Source organism: Lolium rigidum, chromosome 3 (assembly GCF_022539505.1).
Source record: "Lolium rigidum isolate FL_2022 chromosome 3, APGP_CSIRO_Lrig_0.1, whole genome shotgun sequence".
NCBI lineage: Eukaryota > Viridiplantae > Streptophyta > Magnoliopsida > Poales > Poaceae > Lolium > Lolium rigidum.
Window position 1 is genome coordinate 336,057,662 of NC_061510.1, and position 5,933 is coordinate 336,063,594.

General features: G+C 42.0%; 1 long non-coding RNA gene across 2 annotated transcripts; it reads left to right on the forward strand.

Annotated features, from left to right (window-relative positions):
- The first annotated feature begins 3,659 nt into the window (after nt 1-3,659).
- Nucleotides 3,660-5,703, forward strand: LOC124700103. Of its 2 annotated transcripts, XR_007001633.1 has the most exons (4): nt 3,660-3,793; nt 3,940-4,449; nt 4,557-4,570; nt 5,170-5,703. It is a non-coding gene; the product is annotated as an uncharacterized LOC124700103 (long non-coding RNA). The 2 variants fall into 2 exon arrangements; XR_007001632.1 differs by having other exon boundaries at nt 3,784-4,449.
- The last annotated feature ends 230 nt before the right edge of the window (nt 5,704-5,933 follow it).

Genomic DNA, 5,933 nt, shown 5'->3' on the forward strand with positions numbered 1-5,933 from the left:
CCTTAGAGTTTGACCCGAGAAATGATCTAAGATATTATATTTTCTCTAAATGGGGACAAACAGAAATGTATTATTTTCTAGAAGAGTTAGTGCTCTACAGATGAATCTCTCGCTGACTTATATTATTTAGTAAATGTTATAATTTGATATGTCTGGGTAGTTGCCTTTTATCAAGATTGGTTCCTCCTTTAAGATTTCACTTGCAAAGGGGGTATGGGCCTGGTAAAATCCCAAACTGTATGTATTGGCTTATAAAGTAGTGGTTTGTATTGAAGAACCACTTACTTTCACCAGTTTGTAGATGGATTAAAGAGATGGCTAGCTATTCATGTGTTGAATATAACCCTCTCCTTCTATAAAAATAGAGACAATTGTAATGCTGTAGACAAGCATTTAGATGCTTGGAGCTTATACGACGTATCAAGTAAACAAAGTAGCTTTGATTCTTCTTTCTGCTATGCTTACTTCTAGACTACTTTTTATTGCATCACTTCATTTACCAGGTTACTCCACAGAATTAAAAAAACTGGTGCTGAAACTATATGTACTCTTTGTTTTAGGCAATCCGAACAAGGTTGGGGCCAGGTCACAAAGTGTATTCACTGTTTGATTTTTCGATATAGAAATTCAGTGTCCAAGTTTGCAATTTTAGTGACAATGATGCAATAAATATGTTTTATTTATGGTTGCCTTAGTGAACTATTTGTATAGTACACCATCTTATATTGATTTACTCCGTTACACATCATGATTTCATAGTTATCGTAACCTTTAACTTTTGCTAGATTCAGGCTTTGCCACACATCATTCCAGGTTTGCAGATTTACTCCGTTACACATCATTCGATCTGTGCGTGGAAATTAGACTCGGATTTAAGTACTTGCACTTTTTACCGGATTATATTTGCCATGTCTAAGTGTGTTATCACTTGCAAAGTTAAGCGTCAGTCTCATGCTAAGCATATTGTTGTGTCCAGGTGATTTGATACCTGCCTAATTATGCATACGATTTTCCAGGAAGATGTTATCTTGCTTCTCTCATGGCCAGATTAGGTGTATTGCATTATACAGTTATGTTTAAATTGTTCTTGATGCTACAGGCTAATCATCCATTTCAATAAAGGGAGCGATTGTACCCATATGAGCTACACTGCCAGGGATCAATTATGGACCCTTGCTCAGGTAAACCCTTAAGAGCACATTACTTCCTAGATTAACTTGTTCTTACTCTATTATATGAACACTCACTTGCCTACCCAACATTTCTCACATGTACTAATGCTGTTGTCTTAGATGTAAATTTTTTATTTATTGCAACTAACTGATTTTCGCCGTGCACTAATGAATATACCTCCATTTACTATATCTATGTTTTCCATTCCTAAACATGTAGAGTTAGTAATTATTTTGACTTCACATGAGATTGTCTTATAAAGTTAAGCCCATGTTAAAACTCAATTGTCTACTGAGTAACATATTTTGGTGTAGTTGCATGTCTTTGTTGGTTATAGTAGAAAACCAATCATAGGTTCATCACATTTTGTTTTCTGGTCAAATTTTCCTATTAGAATTATGGTTACTTCTTAAGGTCTGCTTATAGATCATTCAAACTTCATTCTCTATTTACTGCTTGGACTTATGTTACTTACATATTGCGGCAATTGCACTAGTACATGGATTTTTTTTTTTTTGCTTTTCTCTACAATCTACAGTACAAACCTTTGAACGAAAACATGGTTAGGGTTGTTTTGAATATTTACACACGCACTTCCTGCTGTAGGAAACTCAGAGAATAATCAAGACCCCTTTTCGAATATTACTCAATCTTATACTAGATGAACTTGGTGTTTCAAATGATGAATTCCATCTTGAGCTATGCAAATATATCTAAGTTTATGTGACTGTTCTGTTTAACACCTCTGCGCTACCAGCGGAGTGTTCTCCTGTGTACCTCTATGTTTTTGATAAAGTCAAAGAACTATGAAACAGCGGGGATTCTTCATGTGTAAAAGCTGTCATATATGTTGACCTGGCGACAAGTACAATCATCATATGCTTCCTATGGGCTTTGTCAATAAGCATTTGCTACTCTGTTCGTGATTCCGTTTGTTTCCGTTTGATTTATCAAAGCTATTATCATTTCCTTGCCTGATCTTATCATCGAATATAAAATGTAAATCAGAACGAATTTCACGGGACCGTGCGCCAAGGCGCACATCTAAATCTAGTCCGCATAAAACCTTCATGCTAAGGGCGGACGCAAAAAAGTGGTCGGGCCCGTCGTTTGCGTCGCCCCGCGGACATAAAAATGGTCGTTTTTTACCGCGCGTCCGTTTGCTTCTAGGTGCACTCACAACGGAGCGATCCATATTGTTTTTCCAACAATATTTTTCATTCAAGTGAAAAGCATAATATACTACGAAATAAAGGAGAAACAAGCCCTAGGCTACTTGCCGTCCGACGACCCGGCCCCATCGTTGCCTTCCTCCCTCCTCATTAGCTACGTCCGTCGTGTGGCCGCTAGAACTCGGTGGGCCACCGCGTCCTCTAGCAGCCGCTGCTGCAACGCCTCTTTGGCGGCATCCTCAGCCTTCTTGAGCGTCTCGAAGGACTCTACTAAAGCCCTCTGCTGTGCTGCCTTCTCCTCCGGGTCAGGCCCGTCGTCAAAGGACCAGTCGAATTCAGAGAAATCGTCCTCTGCGGCGGCAGACTCCCTGCAGTGTTCCTACTCGGCGCCGAACGCCGCGTGGGCCGCCCGCTCCTCGTCTGCTTACTGCTCCGCGTCAGCCATGAACTTCGCGTCCATGGCCGTGTCGATGACGTTGTTTGTGCTTTCGTCGTCCTCCTCGTCGGAGCTCTCGACCGGGGAAGGTGGAGTCGCAGGTGGGGGCGCAGTAGCCCGCGCCCAACGCTGCTCATTGCTTGAGGGATGTGTGGACGTGGCACTACGGAGGAGGTTGTGCGGCGGCTAGGATTTGTGTGGTAGGAGATGAGATGCGTGCAACCCTCTTTATATACACCGGAGGCAGCCGAGGGGCGCGATACACGTGACATCGGCATAACTTCGTTTGCAGAGGTGGGCGGCGGCCGCTCGGCAGGCGAGGCATCGCCATTAACGTGGCACAGAAAGCGACGCCTCGTCACCAGTACTGGCGGGGGCTGAGAAGACGCATCGAGCCAGGGTCGCTGACATGCGGGCCCAACGAAACATCCGCCCAGACACAAGCCGTCACGTCCGCGGAGACATCCGAGGCGCATATTTGGGTGAAGTTTGCATCTCCGCGGATAGGCCGGTCACTATGCGTTGGGCTGTTGGACCTGGTACCAGACGCATTTTTCGACCACGCGGACGAAAACGGTCGCTCAACGTCCATTTGCGTTGCCCCGTTGGAGATGCCCTAAAGACAAGTATTGCTCAAGTTACAAGTTGAGGAAGAAATTTTTAGTGCACTTATTCAGATAACATGAAAATAAAGCAGAATACAACATCCCTCACATGTACGAGAATATATAAAGAGCGTCTCGAATATTAGTTAATAAAATATAATTAGTTGGGTGCTTATTTTATATTCAAATGATGTCGAGTTATACCTTTTATTGAAATACACTTCCAGCGAGGTGCAATTATGATGGTTTTAATAATTATTTATCTTTACTATCTTTACTATTAAATTGCAGTTGGGGATGGTGTGCACTTTGTGACATCAAACATTGGAGCAATCCTAACCGTTAAATCACCCTGAAAACACCCCTTCAAACATTGGACCAACATGCACCATTTGATGGATCTTTCAGTACATCCTTTCCCCCGGTCAGTTCCTTTCCTTGTTATGGTCAAATCAAATGATTTCTTTCCTACATTGCATTAACACACTATCAAATCAGTCTCGGTTTATTTCCTTCTTGTGGTCATTCCTTTCTCCCCGTGATTCCATCCTAGGGTCTGCGATTCTTGGGCCATCCATCCCCGTCTTGATATGTCTGCTTGCCGTCCGCCATCACTCCCATCTCACGCGTCGCTGCCCCTGAAACCACCCACCCTTGCTCGCAATTGTCTTCACGTGCAACAACACACTTCTAAATCCGGGCGGTGATGGCCGCCGATGCCCCTCTCCTTCTTCCTGGCGCCTGCTCACAAGAGGTGAAAAGAACGACATCGCCATTGGTCGAGGGAAGAAGGAAGCCGGATGATGCATGTATTCCGCTCTGCACCATAATCCTCATCTGGTACCTTGTCAACAACTACACCAAGCCGGTCGGTCCCCTTTCTTCTCTTCGATTGTAGTCTTTTATGGTTTGATCCCAATCGAAGTTTCATTAACATGTAATTGATAAAGATGCTACATAAGTTCTGAAAGAAATACTCTTCCCTTACACCATCACCATTTTTGCAGAAAAAACCCAGGCTAGATTTTCAGTGCCGTATGTCTTATGAAGACTCGAGTTGGAGGTATGGCACCTAGAAAACCTTTTTTTTTGTTACAATTGTTTTGTTGAAGAAATTTTTTCTTTCTATAGTCACCAAATTTTTGCTGCCGATGTTATCCTTTTTTACAGGATGAAGAGAGAAGGTAACCAGCATGTGCGTTCGGTAACCTTGACGTTAGGTTACAAATATAAAAAAAAATGAATTAGTGCTAGGAGGAACTAGACACTAAATGATATAGTAGAAGTGGGACCTCGGTGTGAGAATTCCAGAAATTCGTTCCTGACAGGATTTGAACTCTGGTCATTGGGGTGCGCCACTGCGACCCCAACCACTAGGCTATGCCCACGTCCTCTAAAAATGATTTAGTGCTAGGAGGAACTAGACACTAAATGATATAGTAGAAGCGGGACCTCGGCGTGAGAATTCCAGAAATTCGTTCCTGACAGGATTCGAACTCTGGTCGTCGGGGTGCGCCACTGCGACCCCAACCACTGGGCTATGCCCACGTCCTCTGTTAGGTTACAAATATGAATTGATCATCGTTGACGCATCCATAGTTTTTTTTATTTCTCAATGAAAAACTGTTGTTTTATAGGTTAGATTGTGTTACATTATTTCCTCACCCTGATCTCTCATATATATCATTTCGATACTTATTTAAATTACTCGATGTTCTATCATGTAGTGATATAAATGTCATATTTTTCTATCCTATAGTGATAGAAACGGCATAATTTTCAGGCCTAATGATTTAGTATCTGAAGTCTGGGACATGGTTAGCTGAAGATCCCTTTGGTACAGGCAAGGTCAATGTGCAATAACTTGGTTCATCACTGTCTGCTCCTTAGCTTGTTTTGCTGTGAGCTATTAATTTATTTTGCTGCTTGGAAAGGCAGCTTATTTGAAACTAAAATTTCTATGCTTGAAGGCCGATATCTGGGCAGAGAAATATCAAAAGGACATGAAAGATTACCAGCAAACTGTGTCCACGTGTGCTGGATTTTCTGTAAAATTGTGTTTTCAACCAAAAGATAGCACTAAGCTGGGTTGGAACGCTTCAAGTAGTCACTTCTGGAGTTGCGGAACCAAATTGTTGTACCGTACACAAGGGGAAAATGGTGTATGTTGTTAAAATATTAGTAGAGGTAAAGTGTCATTGTATTTGAATTTCAGCTCAGGGGATGTTGCATCCTTTTTAGTGATGATCAGAAATGTGAATGTAGCCAGCTACATAATGATTTGATAAGAAAAATGCACACCGATTTAGATACTGAACTTCAACTATTACTTCAAGTTTTGGCAAACATTCAATTGGGTAATTTATGGAGCATCTAAGCAAATAGATAACATGTGGAGCAGCTAACCATTTTTTATCTTCCTCCTATTATCCCTACCAGATGAGAAGAGAATGTCATCCCGTTTAAAGATCTAATCAACAAAGGTGCAAATGAAAGAAAGGGAGAAAAACAAGGCCGTGGAATGAATTGGTATGAGCGATTGTCTGC